Here is an 18,658-nt window from a genome sequence, read left to right on the forward strand (position 1 = left end):
AGAAAAATAAGTTGCCAACAAAAATTCATCTTTTAAAAAGGCTTGTTTTAACCTTTTACAAAGTACTTGGGCAAAAGCATAGAGAAGAGCTTCCTGAGAGACTGTTAATTTGTTAATGTTGGGAGAGGGATGCTGTGAAAAATACTGCTCCAAACAATAGCTGAACACCGTAAACTAAATGGGAAAAAAGAGGAATGGGATAAAAGGTTTTCTGCCATTTTCTGAAACAAATCATTTCAGCTTAGAATGGAAGAATGTGTGACTATATTGAATTTGTACTGAATGTTAGACTTAGAACATAATATAAAAGTAAGCCAATTCTGGTGAAGGTGGCAGTGTAGGTAAATGTTGTACTCGCCTCCTCTTGCAACCATATCAAAGTTACAACAAAACTACAGAATAGCTGTCATTGGCAGTCACCTGGAATCTGGTTGAACAGAAGTCCTACAACTGGGGACAAACAGAAGAAGCCATCTCAAGACTAGTAAGAGGGGTGGAGATGAAAAACAGGTCCATACTCACATGTAGCAGTTTAGAATTAGAACTATCTCAGCTGGGAAAGTCCTCTCAGAGGAACAAGGGGTCCCAGCCCCACACTGGGATTCCCAGCCCAGGGTTTCAGTCCTGGGAAGAGAAGTCCTCACAATTTCTGGCTGTGAAAACCAGCAGAGATTGTGGCAGAATGAGACAGAGGGCTGAGGGAGTTGCAGACTTCCCTTGTACAGAGCCCTCTCACAGACTTACAGTGATGGATTCATTTGTTCTAAGCTCCAACCCTGGGGAAGCAGCTTGAAAGCTGCCAAAGACACACAGGGAGGAACTGAATTGTCTGGCTTCAGGGTGAGGGATGGAGGCTTTCTCCTAAACAGAAATGCTAGCAGAGGGCATATTCCTTTGTTGAGCTCTCCTGCACCTGACATGCAGACCCAGGCAGGCACCATATCTGAGTCTTTATCAATGGAGCTAACACAGGCCACCCCACCCAGGTGATTTTCTGAGACTCTTCCCCTACAACATGTGGCTCACCCAAGCTGCTTCCAGTGGATTTTCCATACAAATGGCCTGTCTTGGCTCTTGTTGTGGACTTTTCTAAAATCTCTCAGAGATTCATAAAACCTAAATAAGCAGCATCTGGCCTCAGCATGCCCCGTACATCTTGCTGAGTAGCCCCAAGCCTGGCACTAGAGCAGCCAGTCTCAGTTTGTGTCTTGGCCTCTTGAGGCACATCCAAGCCCAACATGGGTGGTGGCTACCTGTGGATGCTTGGTGGTTTATGCCAGGTAGACCCGGGCTGCAGCTGCACTTGGGTCTGTGACAAGACCCCTTCCAGCACTACCTGGGATCACATCTGAGTATGACACACCTAAAGGGCAGACAAGGCAGGCACCAGAGCCCTGCTAAAGCAAATTCTGCTCTGTAGGGTAGCCCCTGCACAACAGCTCCTCCACTGGTTATGGTCAGTCATCACAACCAATGAGCCCAAGGGTTAATCTCTCCCATTGACAAGGAAAGAGTAACCAAGGCTCAACTATATATAACAGGAGGGCACATACAACTCATACCAGGGACATACTTGGAGCACCTGGCTTAGGTGGCCAGGGAAAACTGTGCCACTGGGACTCAAAGCACATCTATTATATAAAGCCACTCTACTAAGACAAAGAGACATAGCAGCCCTACTTAATACACAGAAACAAACACAGTAGGCAGCCAAATGCAAAGATAAAAAAAAAATGCCTTATTTGAAAAAAACTGAAAAAGATCCAGAAAAACAACTAAAGAAAATGGAGAACAATCTACCAAATGCAGAGTTCAAAAACCTGGCTTATAAGGATGCTCAATAAACTTAGGGGAAGAGTAAATGAATTCAGTGAGGATTTAACAAAGAGATAGAGAACATTAAAGTGGAGATAGAAAATATAAAAAGGAATCATTCAAAAATGAAGAATACAATAGCTGAAATGAAGAATACCTTAGAAGGAATCAAATTAGATTAGATGAATCAGAGGGTTGAATCAGCAATTTATAAGATAAGGTACCAGAAATACCCAATCAGAACAGCAACAAGAAAAAAGAATCCAAAAAATGAGGATAGCTTAAGAGACCTCTGGGACAATATCAAGCATGTACCAACATTCTCATCGAAGGGATACTGGAAGAAGAGAGAGAAAAAAAAGGAATTGAAAAACTGTTTCGGGAAAAAATTACTGAAAACTTTCCTAACCTGGTGAAAGAAATAGACATACAAGCTCAGGAAACAGAGAGTCCCAAACAAGATGAACCCAAAAAGGCCCACACGAAGACAATCATAATTAAAATGCTAAAGGTTATAGACAAAGATAATCTTAAAAGCAGGGGAAAAAAAAGCAGTGAGTTCCCTACAAGGGGGCTCCCATAAGATTGTCAGCTGATTTCTCAACAGAAACTTTGCAGGCCAGAAGGGATTGGCAGGCAATATTCAGAGTGATGAAAAGCTAGGACCTACAACCAAGATTACTCTACCCAGCAAAGGACATATAAAGATCTCCCCAGGCAAGATAAAGATAAAGGAGTTCATATCACCAAGCCAGTGTTTCAGGAACTGTTAGAGGGTCTTCTTTAAGAAGAAAACGGAAAAATAAAAAAAATGTTAAAAATATGAATAATAAAATGACAATAACTACAAATCTAGCAGCAGTTACTTGAAATGTATATGGATTGACTAGTTTAATCAAAAGAGGGTGACTGAATGGATAAGAAAACAAGATCTTTACATATGCTGCCTGCAGGAGACTCACTTGAGACTGAAAAACACAAACAGAATGAAACTAAAGTAATGAAAGAAGGTATTTCATGAAAATGGAAATAAAAAATCTGGAGTAGCAATACTTAGACAAAATAGACTTTCAAAAACAAAGGCTATAACAAGAGACAAAGAAAGACCCAGTTATCTCACTTCTGGGTATTTATCTCAAGAAACTCAAAACACTACTTTGAAGGGACATGTGCATCTATATGTTCATTGTAGCATTATTTACAATAGCCAAGATATGGAGGCCACCTGGGTGTCCATGAATGGATGAATGAACAAAGAAGAGGTTGTATGTATACACAGTGAAATATCACTCAGCCATAAAAAAGAATGAAATCTTATCATCTCCAACAACATGGATAGAACTAGAGGTTATTGTGCTAAAGTGAAGTATGTCAGAGAGAGAAAGACAAATGTCATAGGTGGAATCTAGCAAACAAGATAAACAAACAAACAACAGAAACAAGCTCATAGGTACAGAGAAAATTTGATGGTTTTCAGATTGGGTGATGGGATGAGTGAAGGGAGAAGGGGATTAAGAGGTAAAAATTGGTAGTTAAAAAATAGTCATGAGGATGTAGAGTATAGCATGGGGAAGATAGTCAGTAGTATTATAATAGCTATATATGTCGTTAGATGTGTACTAGATTTATTGGGGTAATCACTCTGTAAATTATATAAATGTCTAATCACTGTGTTGTACACCTGAAACTAATACAATATTGTATGTCAACTTTAATTGAATAAAATAAAATATAAAAAATATATAAAAATATAAAAAATATTAAAAGATATAAAATATATAAAAATAAGATAGTATGAAAAGATTGTTCATTTTATTAAGTGCATCCATCCCATTGCCAAGTACATATTGAACACTTTTTATGTACTGAGTTCTAGAAAGACAATGATAGACCTCATGGCCATGATCACTGCCTTCATGGAGCTTTCAGCCTTGTTGAAGAGACACTCATTAGAGAAATACATACATAGATGAGTATAAAACTATGGTATTAAGAGAAAGCAGGGGATGTGAGGGCAGCCATGATGGCGTGAAATAAGATGACCTAAGTTAGATTTGAAGAGGTCAGAAGAGTGATCTTAAAGGGGAGACCTGAATAATGGATTAGAGTTGGCCAGCTGGAAGAAAGTATTACAGGCATAAGGAAGCCTGTAAAAAGTTTAAGAGGCAGAAAAGACATGGAAGGATCTGAAAGAAATTCAGACCACCCAAATAGAGTGGCTGATATTTGTTAGGTACTGACTTCAGATCAGGTTCCATATAAAGCACTTCCAAACATTATCTCGTTTAATAGAATTATCTTTATTTTACTAATTTAGCTTCATGAGGCTGGGATTCTTGCCTAAGGCCACAGATTCAGTAAGCTTTCTATTTTAGTACCCAGAGATGCCACAAGGCTCTTGGAGAAATCACCCAAGTTTTCTTTTTGAGGAAAGGGATATGTGATAGAGGATTGTTGGTGGCATAGGTGAGCTCACTGTGGCCTCTCCCAGGCCCTTAATGGACACCTACTGGCCCAGCATGCAGGAGATGCACAGACACTCCTTTATCCAGAGATTCCTTTAGTGATGCACTACTACAAAGTTACCACAATCCAAAAAAAATTCCACATGCATCAAAAATGATGAATAAAACAAAAGAAAACTGTAGGGAGAAAAGAGTAGGCTATGGTAATACACAGGACCAGGAGGAGTGAGAATGCTAAGAAAAGTGATGAAAAGAGGGACTGTGATGAGAACATGGCTGGAACTTGGCAACTGTGGAGGAAAGCATGAGAGGGAGGGGCAAATGAGAGTGATAGGTCTAGGCTATTTCCAAGGAGCTGTTTGAGTGACGAAGAGAGAATAAACATAGTGAAAAGAAAGAAGTCAAAATGACAAACTGGTACATGTACATGAGGGCGATGGGACAGGAGTTCATGGTTGAGGGTGGAAAATTAGCCAACACAAGCCTAGGGGTCACCAGTCCAGTGTTAACAGTGCTACTTCGACAACAGGCCCGGCATTCAGTCCTGAATGTTCTCATCCTGTAGTGTGAGTTGGCCATTCTGTTACCTTTTTGATGTCAAAATAAAAGTGAGACTTAGTGAATGACCCAGGTCAAAGTGGTCCCCTGGTTGAGGTGTGGGGTCCCAGAAAGGCAGTCCAATAAGCAGTTAGCATGCCTTTTCTGCACTCCACAGACCTTGAACTTTCCTCCATAATAAAACTTTGTGCCGATAAAAACTTTGTACCGACACTCCTTTCTATGTATCTAAGTCTTTCTAGCTAAGCTGAAGCTTGCTGAGGACAAGGACTATGCCTCGTGTCTTAGCTGTGGTTTGTTTTTTCAGCATTTGGTATAGCTCCTAGCACTTGTCACTGGAGGAAACAAAGATGCTTCAAAAGGTTTCCTTGTTCAAAGTTTGTCACTCATTACACTTGCTTGGAAGGTAGATACAGGGAGAAAATAAAAAATGTAAAAATCGTGGTTTGAGACACAGATTCTGGGCTCTGGAAGGAACCTCACTAATCACTCATCCCAATCTCCTGGTTATACAGAGGACAAAATCCAGGTCCCCAAGGTAGGGACTGAATTATCCAGATTGTCAGAGCTAGGATGACAAATCTGTCATTTGGGACTCAGTATCTCTCTAGCCCCACAGACATTAACACCAAAGTATTCTTTCTAAGCTTGTTCCTGCCTAACTTTCAAAGTGATTTTCACCATGATGTCTTCTTAAAAGGTCAAAGTACCTAAAGCTGAAGTTGGAGGGCCTAGAGAGAGAAGGCAGAGACAAGAGCACATCTGCTTAGCCTCTGCCTTGACCTCCCCTGGTGCACTCTAAGTATATTTATGTGCAGGGTTAGGAATTAATGATTTCTTCCCAACAAGAGTATAAATTCCATGAAAGCAAGGACCAGGTCTGTGTTCTTGGCTTCTATATCTATGGCTATGGCAGTGTGACTGGCACATGGTAGCCAACCAATAAATACAATTTGTATGATTGAATAAGTAAATGAATAGCCTCTCTTCAATTTTCAATCAAAGAACTCTATCATGATGCACAGAATTACAAGCTTCTCAGTCTCTTTTGTATTCACTGATCTCTATGGCTCAAGCTTCAAGGTCAAGAATAATTGGTTAAAGCCAGTGCTAGGAAAACTAGTGTAGATTATATTAATTTAGGGGTTATCAACTTTCCTCTTTCATTGAATACTACGAGAACTAAGAAGTTTCTTTTGAACTCAGGCTTTGTGAAGAAGCAACATACATTATTTAAAAAGCAACAACAAAAACAAACCCTTGTAAATATTGCACATCCATTCGCAAGCAGAAGATTAATACAATAATAACATTTTGGGTTAAAAAAACAGTCAGTGAAATGCAAACCTTTCTGAAAGAAATTGCCTTCCTGCTTGGAGAAGAGTCACAGGAGACTGAAGAGCAAATTATTTTTCTCAGCTCTGTGTCCTTTAGGGCATCAAAGCTTCCTGAAAAGGATTATGCATCATGGAAAGTGTTAATGTAACTTATTATTCCATTTCTCTCGATGAATTCTTTAGACTCAATAAAGGCACTTAACAGTTACGAATTATATTAGGTCACATTGCAATACCAGAAATCTCTTAGATTTATATAACACCTATCTTCAGCAAGTTTTTCTGAAGAAATCAGAGAGAATTAATAGGTTTTCTTGTTGTGTTAACCCAGTGAATCATGTCGATTTAGGGTATTTTTCTCCTTGTGGACTCTCTGCACTGTGGGTAAGACCAAGCTTATGAGTACTGGAAGTTTCCTGCATGTTCAGCTTTCTGTCGGTATGTTTTTAAAATATGTAAACTCACTAAGTATGTGTCCGAAATGTGGCTGGAAGATGGGGAGAAAATTACTACTACTCTTTGATAGAGAACTTGACTTTATATTTAGCTAGGAAAATGAGACAGGGAGATAGGGAAGATTGAATAGCTCTGCAAGACAAAAATGCAAAATAGTCACAAGGTAGCTTTTTGAACAATCAGTTCATGAAGAATAAAGCTGGAGGTGCTGAGAGTTTAGGTGAGGGAGATTCCCACTGGGTTGGTGTGTTCTTGAGAAGAAAAGAGTTGACCTTTGAAGAGAGGAAATCTGATTGGCAGACATAAGCACTGAGATTACTCCAAGAAGGATCTAAAGATGACACAATATTTGTGTTGATTATGTATTTCTTGTGAAACTTGTCTATTTCAAATTCATTCATGAAGTCATTGGTCAATATTGAAATATAAACACCCTGCATGGGTATCATCAAATTAAAAGAAAAAAAAGAAATTGAAAGTCAACATTCTACCAATGCTGGGGAACCATTCTAAGCTTTAGGGGCATCTGCTATGCAATGTTTTTCTACCTTAACTATTTTATAAACCTTATAACCATAGAGGATACTGTAAGTAAAATATTCTATTGCTCTATAATTTAACCATCCTTTGATCTCTTAATTATATTAGGGTCTTCTATAAAGTAATCTGCTCTAACACAAAACAACATAAAACAGGTCTTCCTTGATCTCTATTGTTAATATGCAACAGCAAAAAGTAAAACTAAACCACCTATAACAACTTGAATCCATTCATAGATTTATGTTCATTTGGAAGAACTTATAATAAGACTCTACTTCTCTGAGACTCTGTGGTGCCAAGTGTTATAAGAGATGTCACAGCCCTGAGTCAAGCTGATCCCTTGGAACTGTAAATATTCTCTACAATAGTACACGTAGGGTGGCAGAGGGAAGAGGCATTTATCTGAATAGTACCACTCAAGAAAGCTGCCAAGGGGTAGGGCTGGGGCGGGGGGGAGACTAATTTGGTTAAATCCACTGAATACTGTTAAACATTTTCCACTTTCTGTGCTTGTATTCATAGAACTTCCTTAGAATTTACACATTTAGAGAGACAGTACATGTTATTCCCTTTAGAGAACTTTTTTTCCTCAAGTGAAATGAAAATAGCAACCCTTCTGATTACATTTTTGGTGTCTATTCTACATGCCCTGGGCAGGCTTCTTTAAACTAGTCTTACCCCAGAGCATTTTAACTTTGGTCTTCTTATCTTGTTTTTCATCTCTGTTCTACCAGGGTATCCATCATTTTCCTAAAGCTAATAGGAAGATTATAGTAAAATCTATCAGCAAACTTCTACAGCTTACTAAATTCCCCCTTTTCCACCTCCATACTAATTAATTTCACTTCTAATCACTTTATTCTTTGTGTGAAACAAAACATCTAAATTTGTTTCTCACAATCTTTATCTACCTTCGGATTCCCAAAAATACCTGAAAACATGCATAAACAGAAGGTTCTGAGAAGCAAGCTTTATCTCTTAACCCTTAGCATTTTCGACTTGAAAACTTCATTGTCAGAAAAATCAGATGCAAAACATTCTCCCATTAGCCAAAGAAATAGTTTCCATATCTTTTGATATTGCTTATTCAAAGTAGATTTTCTTATTTTGGTTTGAGATCACATTAATTACACTATTTCTTTTTCTCTTCGAGATTCTTTTTTATCTGTTCTTGCTATCTTCTGAATATATTTCCTGCTCACAGAAAGATCTAAATGATAAATAGAATCTTAAACTTTAAAAGGTTTTTTTTCAGACTTTGAGGCACTAATATCTAATAGCAGTAGGTTTTTTAGTAGAAAAATACATTGTAAGCATTAAATTAATTTTTAAAAAGGTCATTGTTTTCTGATCAAGGGCTTACACAATAATCTGTGAGGTTTAGAGAAGTTTATCAGTGGGCCACCTAAGTGCTTGGATTGTGTACTGTCAAAAAAAGTGACAAAAAGCATTATGGCTACCACTCAGACCTGCTCAGAAACAGTAAAGAAGGTTTTAATAAATCTTCCTATTTCTTAAACACTTGAAAAGTGTCATGTAAATAATATACAGATAACAGTGTGCCATAGTGGAAAGAACTCAGAATGGGGAATCAGGAAGCATGAGTTCTAGCCCCTGATTTACCACTAACCTTCGCATTTAATATAGATTTCTCTGGTCACTTTTCTGTGGCTTGGCTTTTTCTTTTGTGAAGTTGAATGAAGAAAATGATCTCTAAGTTCTTTTCTAGTTTTAGTAAACAGTGACACTATATTTTTTATTACTAACACAGATTTCCTAAAATCTTATTGATTCCTAAGTGGTAAGACTACAAGGACTGTTTTTTGTTATAACATTTGGTCTTTGCCCCTGGTTTCTAACACACAGCTTCTAAAGCCCCTGTAGCTTCCTGGGTGATAGGAGTAATGCCTGGTGGGCTCCTGGATGGGGGCTGGTTATTAGAAAAAACGAGATATAATTAGAAGCTTGAAACTTTCAGCCCAAAGCCCTATTCTCCAGGAATGGAGGAGGAGCTGGAAATTGAGTTAATGATGGATTATGCCTATGTAATGAAGTCTCCATAAAATTCTCAAAAGTATAGGGTTCAGAGAGCTTCTTGTTTGGTGAACAGATCCATTTACCTGGAGGATGGCACAATCCCACTCCACAGGGAGAACATGCTCATGCTCTCGGGACCTTTCTAGACCTTTCCCTATGTATCTCCTCATTGAGCTGTTTATCTGTATTCTTTATCGTATCCTTTATTATATAATAAACTTTAAATGCAAGTGTTTCCTTGAATTCCATAAGCTAATATAGGAAACGATTGAATCTAAGGAGGGAGTACTGGGAACCTCTGATTTGTAACCAAGTTAGACAGAAGTTGTAGGACACACTGGGGACCTAATAATTGTGATTGGCATCTGAAGTGGGGGTGTCAGTCTTATGGGGCTGAGCCCTTAACCTGTGGGGTTTACAATAACTCTGGTTAGTGTCGAAATAGAATTGAGTTTTAGGATACCTAGTTGATGTCACAGAAAATTTCTTGGTGTGGAGAAAATACACACATTTGGTAACCATGGTGTCAGAAGTGAACCGTTCTATGTGAGTAGTAAACACACACACACACAGGAGTGTTTTTTCTTTATTGTAGCTTTCTGTAGAAATTTTTGCTTTACCTCTGTAACATGTCCTGAAGGCACTAGCATTTCTGACTTAACATTTATGTAGAGTTCTGTTTTCCCAGAAAAGTATAATGCATTATGTGAAATCCTTCCATAGTAAACTCTGAACAAGAGGAGATGCTTGTGAATATCGTAAACCTAAATGGCAAAGCGTTTCATTATTAAAACTCTCGGCGCATTTCCTAACTTCTCTCAGTCCCTGGTTCAGTGTCCTTCCTAATGGGGCATACATCTCTTTAATTTTCTCCAAAAGTGTTGTCTTTCTTGGAAATGAGAGAAAGTGGGGCTGCTGACCACTGCTGGGAAAGAGTCTCACTTCGTCTTCTGTAATTTTTTTTCCTTCTAAGGTTTCAAAAGTAAATGCCATCTTTGCAGACTGTCAGGCTCAGACTGGTGAACACCACATCAAGTTCACATGAAAGTACTGGTTTCTTGTGTTGAATCCGTCTTGCTCCTGCATGAGGTTGAATTTCTCTGTGACAGGGCATGGCCTAGCCACATGTCTGCAGTGCCTTCTAAAATATATAACCCTCTTGAGATACTTGAATTATTGGTTTCGTGGGTGGAAATAATCTTGTAGCAGAATCACTGCAGTACAGTGCAGGGACATTTGACTCCCTTATCCTGGGCCATATACTCATTAATATCATTTATGATCAAGGCAAGAGCTCATAATTTTGGTACTATAAGTTCTACCACTATGACTAGGGTTTGGAAAGAAATGGAGAAAGAAAGTTGGTAAAAAAAAAAAAAAAAAAGATTGTCGAATGAGGTTGAGCTCTCTGGGGGATCATGTTCTTTATGTGAAGAAATGAAATCATTTTTCATACATGTTCACACACATAAGGGGCATAATTTACCTTTTTTTGGACTGTGTTCCTATTTTCATTCATCTCCCTAGATGATAATGCTTTCTATCTAATTAATGACATGCCAGACTCCAGGTGTTCTACAGCCTTCCTTAATGAATGGGATAGTATTAGAATAGTTAGAGTAGGAATTCTTTGCCTTCCCATCATTTTCTAAATAGGTCTTACTTAGGATCTTATATATGTCTATTTGGCTCCAGATAGTCTTGCTTTATGCTTATTGCTCTGGAATAATTATTAAGAGTATCCCCTCTTTTTACCAAATTGTCCTGGTTTAGATATTACATATATTGATACTCTCAGTCAGCCTGCTATGCAAGAATCACACGTGCCAACATGTTCTAATTACCTGAACTCAGATAGTGACTTAAAGTATTTTTTGGCCCATGTATATAAAGAACACATGAGGTCACCAGATACAACAATCTTCCTATGATAAATATCAATTAACTGTGTACAAAGGCAAATCAAAAATAGGATTCATTTTCTCCATATTTTATGACATCTCCCTACTTAGTATAGGGTGTGGGTTGCGCTGAAGAAGTGAAGCTCATCTCAAGGATTATTATAAAAGGTATTGCACTGTGGCCTTAAGATGTCACACCAGTTATTCCCATAATGTTTATGAACAGAGGCTGGTTAAAAAAGTAGTCATGACTACTGTAGAAACTTAGTACTAGACACATCAATATCCTGAAATGTACAGCTATGCGAGATCAGCCTTTTCCAGTTTTCTTAACTCTTTTCTTTCTACTCCAGTCATCTTTATCTCCCTTTCATTTCTCATACCTAGAGATTGCATGAAAGAAGCAAGAGACCTAGCTTATTCCATTTTGACTAATGGTTAAATTAGGAATATATTCATAGAGTTGAGTCAATTATATGAGTGTTGAGTTGTCATAGAATTGCATTTATGGTTGATAGAGTCTAATTGGCTCTTAGCTTCTATATTTGGTATTTTGCCATCAGATAATACAAAAAAACTCAATTGATTATCATGGGATGGTTGAGTCAATTGCTTTGTCCCCTAGTTCTGTTCAATTAATCAGTCTCTCTGTACTCACCACTGACATTTGGGCAGAACAGGAATTAAGGCACTACTTGCATGCTTTGAGCCTTAGAGAAGCAATCATTCACACAAATCTGGTTTATTTAAAAAATTTTCCCAGATTATATCTTTTTTCAAGAAAACATGAAGTATTCTTTTTTATGGTTAAAAAAATGCAATTTTTAAAATGGGTACTTCATTTGAATAGTGATATATAAATTAGAGTTCTTAGCATAAGTTATTTTATAAGGGCACATTTGAAGATGATGGAATTCATAGCACACTAAACAAATGCGTGTGGCTGAAAAACACCTAGGCAATTTGTGTAGCACTTTCTAAACTAATAGCATGTGAAATCATGCTAAAATATTTGTAAACTTTGTCTTGACACTTTACAAAGCAAAAAATTATTGACTCTCCTATATTTTCCACATATGCAGATGGCGAACTTATTATATTGATTACAAAGTCATAATATTGGAACTGTCTCATATTTAAGTTATAATGATCAATGATCAATTTATAAAAATTTACAGATATAATTTTATATAACTGTTTAACTATATAATGAGCTATTAATATCTTTATTTTGCCAATGAGTTTGGAGGCTAATTTAAAGCTGAAGATTTAGATTTGGGAATTGTTAAAGTCTGTCCAACTGTGTAACTTTCCAGAACTTTACAAGAGTCCTGAGCTGTCCTAGGAATTATTTGAAGAAAAGAAATATTTCTTTAACTTATTCGTCATGAGAAATAGTTTTATTTATTTAGTTTATCTGTTATAAGAACTAGTCTTGTCTGAATCGAAGTTATTTTTTGAAATGCGCCTATTTTGTAAAAGAATGGGTGAGCTAAACACATGTATTCAAATTTTCAGAATACAAGCTCCTGGCTATGGGCTCCTTAGGATGTTTTTAGCCCACGGACTGGATATGCACACAATGGCAGGCAGTGTCTTTTTTGATTCTCACACTACCGGAGTAGTTGTGTACTGTTTGCTATAAATACCATATTGGTTGTGTACCTGGAAAACTTAAGAAAGTATTCTGCATGCAGGCAGATTGATGCTGTCATTGCTTCTAACTCCTAGACTTCAGAGCAGATAGAGATGCTATCTCAAACAGCACAAGTTGAGGTTGTGAGTTGATCCTACTTGTTTTCTTTAGAAGTCTCTTTTCTTTTTCTGGTGTTACCCTTTATCTTCCTACTGAAAGGCCAATTGTCCAGGACATGTTTAAGAAATATGTGTGAACATGTGTGTATGTGTAAATGTGTCTGAATAAAACTATGTTGCTCCATAAACCTACTTTCTCAAGGGGAGTATAATAAATAAGGTTTGGAAACACCCTCTTGAAGAACATTCAAAAATAAAAAATTATAGAGGATACTTTTCAAGAAGAACCCAAATATTTCAATCATTTGAACAGCTCAATTTGGGGATCTCTAAAACTATGTCTTCTCCTTCAGAGTCTTCCTTTCCTCTTCCCCTCCATTTCCATTGTTATAAAGGAATCTAGGGAAAGGTATGGATTCACATCCAGGTCAAGTATGACACTTCCTTGCCACTTTCATGTCCACAGGAAGGTCAACTATGTTATCTGTCTCATTCATAGGTTTCTCCAATCAGAGGCTTATAAAAAAAAGTCTTGAGACTATTGGTTTTGGGCATTGTGAATCTGCTAGCTCTCTCTCTCTCTCACCTTCTACTTTCACAGCATCACCATTTCTGTTTTTTAAGGCATATTTTAAAAGTGCAAGATTGTGTTAGATTTTTAAGAGTCACTTGATTGATAACTCATCTCAATGTTTCTCAGAATGCAAATGCAATTGCCAAGTAGGTTGGCAGCAAGCCAAGATTCATTTTGGTACATATGTGTACCTGTTTTGTTTGAGAGTTAAGAAGAAATTAGAATTCCAGAGTCAGTATTTTCATACATGAAGGTGACATACAATCAGGACTCAACTGACCAGAGCCAGGTCTGAGGTATTTGGTAAAGCAGAGCATATCCACCATGGGATCATGCTATGCAGGTCCCCAAATATACTGGGAAGTAAAGGAGCTACCATCATTACTACCACAAATGCAGTTCATATAAAAGAGAGATCCTAGGACATAAAAGAGCCTTTTATCACTATGAAAACTTTTATTAATATTGAGAAGCAGACCTTTTGTACCTCTTAATAATTTTATTAAGTACTAAGCTAACAGAACAGGATCCTTTTTAGTGCCTGAAATAAATTATCTGAATTTGAAACCCTCTAAAGAGGTTTTATAGATATGAAATTATATATAATGTTAATGAAAATAAGGATAATTAAATACTCTTTTATTTTATAAAGGTGATGATGTTCATTTGTAATTCCCACACAAGAAGTTGGGAATTGAAACTGTCTCATATTTAAGTTATAATGATAGTTGTATTTCCCAGAGAACCAGACCCAAAATAAGTTATTCTAAAAATATGATAGCATTTAACCGATAATCTAGGCAAGTGAAAAAAAAAAGATTTCACAATATGTTCTTTGTCCAGCATGTCAAGAGTTAATCAAGTTAGGTAAAGACCTTTTACCACAAGACCTTTTGAACCATCTTTGCATTTCTATGTAAAGAGGGGGCATATCGCCAATTCACAAACAGAAGAGTATGTTGTTGAATTTTTTGACCACCAGTGAAAATCAATTTTCAGTAAGCTACTTGAATTTTTCTCTCTCATTCCAGTTGTGACCATTCATGGACATTTGTAAACATGTTCATGATAGAGACTTACCACAGGCCTTGAGCCTAAAGGTATAATTACATTGCCTTTGTCTATCTCAACCATAGCTATTGCTGTGGTACAAAGTTGGGCTGTGCTATCCATCCTTCTACCTATCATCAAATTCTCTATCCCACTTGTTTTAAAAATCGTTATTGGCTGTGGCAGATTGTATTTTTCAAAGATGGCTGCAATGATGTATTCCATCCAACATGGTCTTCTTACAAAGTGACTTTGACACACTTCCCATTGAATTTTGGGGTCTAGGTCCCCTGTCCTTGAACATGGATAGAAATTTGTCATTGGCATGCCAATAAAGTATAGCAGAAATAAAATTATGTGACTTCCCAGGATAGACCATTGAAATGTTATGCACTCCTGCCTTGTTTGTTTGGGGCTCTAGATCTTAGAATCCAACTTCTTACAAGAAAATCAAATTGGCACCCACAGAGAAACCATATATAGAGTCCATGTGTAAGTGTTCTAGCCAGTATCCTAGGGGTTTCCAAGTAACCGCCAGCAAAGCCCACCAGACACATGAGTGTTGATACCTCCAGATGATCCAGCCCTGAACACTTAGTTAGTCACTTTAAATCTCCCCATGTAGGCCCCAGGCATTGTAGAGAAGAGAATGGCCATTCTCACTGTGCTCCATCCAAATTCCTGACCCACAGAATCTATGAGTATAATAAAAAAGATTATTTTGTGCCATTAAGTTTTACAGTAGCTTGTTATACAGCAATAGCAACTGAAGCACTGTCAAAGCTTAGACTTGGCTTGCTTTCAAGTCCTAAGACAAGAAATCATTTTCTATCCTCGAAGTTCTTCCATGGCCCAGAAAAACCCTTGACTTTCCACAAGTTGCAAGCTGCAGAGCCAACTGGATGAAATGTGTAAGCTCAAAGTGCCTCCAGACAAATACCTGTCTTCTAAAATAAAAATTTTTAAAGTGAAGAAAAGTCTATTTTATCCTTATTTAAAGCAATTTATTAATCCTGGTGCCTTGAAGGATTATATTTTCTTGGAGGAAAACATTAAAAGAGGAATGCAGCCTCCTTTCCTTATACAGATTTGAAGGATTAAGATGACCAGTCCTATTGCTCCCCATGCCACTTCTTACATTGTCAGAAGAATTAAACTCTCCTTCAGCACCACATAACATGATTTACTTAGATTTTAGACTAATTGAATGCTTCAACTGCCTTGGAGTCTAGTCATAACACTGAAAGTTTTATTTCTTAAATTAACATAAGAAAGAGATCAGCCCCTGTCCCATGCCATTGATACTCTCTTCCAAGCTGACACAAACCTTTCTTCCAACATACACATGAAAAAGAAAAAGAAAAAACTCACTAATTCCCTCCTTCCTTCACCCTTATGTGAATAAAGTACTGACATATACCCCAAGACTATTCTTTGTTGTTGTTGTTGTTGTTGTTGTTGTTTTCTGTTGTGGGAATTAGACAGTTCCTTAATGGCTTTCAAGAGAACACCATGGTGTTTCATCTATATCCAGGTGATCAGACTAGCCTCTCCCAGTACAGCTTGTTCCAAGGTCCACATTTGTGGAGTTTTGTGATAACACCCACATGCCCAAGTGCCCCCAAAACTAGGCAAAGGCTCTTCAATTTTCCTTACTCATCAATCTCCGGGGACAGAAGATTCATAATTTCCTCCAACATCAGGCCATTGAAAAAGTGCATCTTGTTCAGAACTAGACACTTGCTCCTGAGGATGGCACTTTGATTTGAATCACCAGGAGTCAGAGAAAGCAATCAAATCAGGAAGCAGATACAAGTCTTTAAACTGTCAGGCTACTGAACAGGGTTACTCTTGGGATCAACTTGTCCCAGGGGCAGGAGGAAAACATTTGATGAAATGCAGGATTTCAGTGGCGAACAAAGAGGCACCTGTATTGTGGATTGAAATTCTCTGGGGAAAACGAAGAAAAGCCAAGGAAGGATTTAGGACAAAGAGAGAAAAAACTATAAACAGCAATAAGACTTCAAAGTACTAGCTGCAGTACTGGTCATTGATTACCAGTAACCTTTTGAATTCAGCCAACTTCCTGATCAAAGAGTATGTTGGTAGGATATATGTCCCAGTCTAGGACAGCAGCAAGATCATTCTTCTTAGATTTCAATCATTTTTGGGGCCACATTTGGGCATTTTTCCTACTCTGTAAAGTCCTTCTGATAACTCTGTCACCCCAAGTCTTCCTGGCCCCCACTGTCACCTTCAACTATGGGGCTGGACCTTCTATGCACCCCTGTCTCTTCTGAAGAGCAATAACTGAAGGGTAATAATTGAAAACTCTTCCTCCCATTTTATCCTAAAGAGCATTTTAATAATTTCTTTTACTTTCAAACTCCAGCAGACAAAAGGCTCTAAAGAAAGATCTGTACCTTACTAAAATTGTGATGGCAACCGGTAAGATAACATATGATCTTGCCTCCTTAAAGTAGCATTAAGAAAGAAACTTCTCATCTTGGCAACTGAGTTCATTTTTAAGGTGCCAGAGTTGGACCATGTTCTCCCACTTTGGCATTATCTTCAAGCCCATCTGGGAGCCAACATTTTCATGTGGGGGGAAAATGTCAGCATATTGGCATCTGGGCTATTAAACAGACATGTTAATTGTATTTTAGGTGAAATATGAAATTCAAGAAAAACACTAGAGGATATTAGTGTTGCTAAGCAGAGACCTGTGCCATTAAAAAATATGTTTATTCTGCTCTGCCACTCATCATGTGTGAAATTTTGGATAATTATCATAGCTGAGCTTCATTTTTTTCAACTTTGCATTTGTAATATGCTGCGATTAGTTTTGGTAATCTCTAAGGTACTACCTGAAACTCCTTTATTTACTATTTGATGGGATATACCAAGCTCAACCAAAACCCTAGGGCTTACACTTCTACTCTTAGGTATAAATCCAACACAAATGTACACACATGCACCCCACCTCCCAAAGACATGTGTGGGAATGTTCACAGCAGCACTATTTATAACAGCCCTGGAGTGGGTTGAATGTTGGCTCCCTATAAGGTATTTTCATGTCTTAATCCCTAGAACCTGTGAATATTAACTTATTTGGAAAAAGAGTCTTTGCAGATGTTTAACTTAAAGATCTTGAGATTAGATCGTTCTGGATTAGTTGGTGGGCTCTAAACCCAATGACAATTGTTCTTATAAGAGACAGAAGAAAATAGAGTTTAGGGGAAGAAGAGAAGGTCATATGAAAACCAAGGCAGAGATTTGAATGATGCAGCCGCAAATCAACGAACATCTGAAATCACAAGCTGAAAGAGACAAAGAAAGACTCACCTCTAGAGGCTTCAAAAGTAGCACAGCCCTGCAGACCCCTTGATTCCAAGCTCTGGTCTCTAAAACTGTGATAGAAAGTATTTCTGTTGTTCTAAATGACCAAGTTTGTGGTCCTTTATTAAAGAAGCCACAAAAAGCAATACAGGGTGGACACTCCATTTAGTAACAAGGACGGGAAACAGACCAAGTCATATTTACTCTCAAACTAGTGAAGCTTAAAGTCCAGGACCCTTTGCTTAATGTGTGTAAGTAATGTGTTATTATTTTTCTTGCTGAGAAGCCTCTGCCAGTAAATTGTATGAGATTTTGGTCCTACAAAACCTAGGTTGATTCCTGGAGATGAGCTATCATTTTCCTTATGCTTCATCTCTTAGAAACTTAAGCACAATGGAGGGAGTAGAGGAAAATAATTTGAACCCATCATAAATTCCTTATATTAGAAATAAGGCTGCAAGATCACCATCTGCAACCACACCATCATCATCAACTTGTCATCACCATCTCCACATCATAATGACCATTATAATCAACTCCACCTACACCATCATCATCATTGTTTTTATGTGCACCACAGTCGTCATCATTTTTCTCTTCCACTTCATTATTATCTCTTTTATGGCTTTTCTACTCCATGTTCTCATTTATTCTCCAACTTTTCTGAAAAAAACAAAAGGAGCACATGCTAAAGTCTTTATTCTTGAGTCTGATAAAGAGGGGCACAGACTGGTTGATTTTACCATGGTTTATTGTTTATATCACTCTACTTTCAGCTTGGTACAAAGAAGACCATATGAGTCAAAGGAATCCAGCATTAGATCCCCCTGA

This window comes from Rousettus aegyptiacus, unplaced genomic scaffold (assembly GCF_014176215.1).
Source record: "Rousettus aegyptiacus isolate mRouAeg1 unplaced genomic scaffold, mRouAeg1.p scaffold_m13_p_12, whole genome shotgun sequence".
Lineage (NCBI taxonomy): Eukaryota > Metazoa > Chordata > Mammalia > Chiroptera > Pteropodidae > Rousettus > Rousettus aegyptiacus.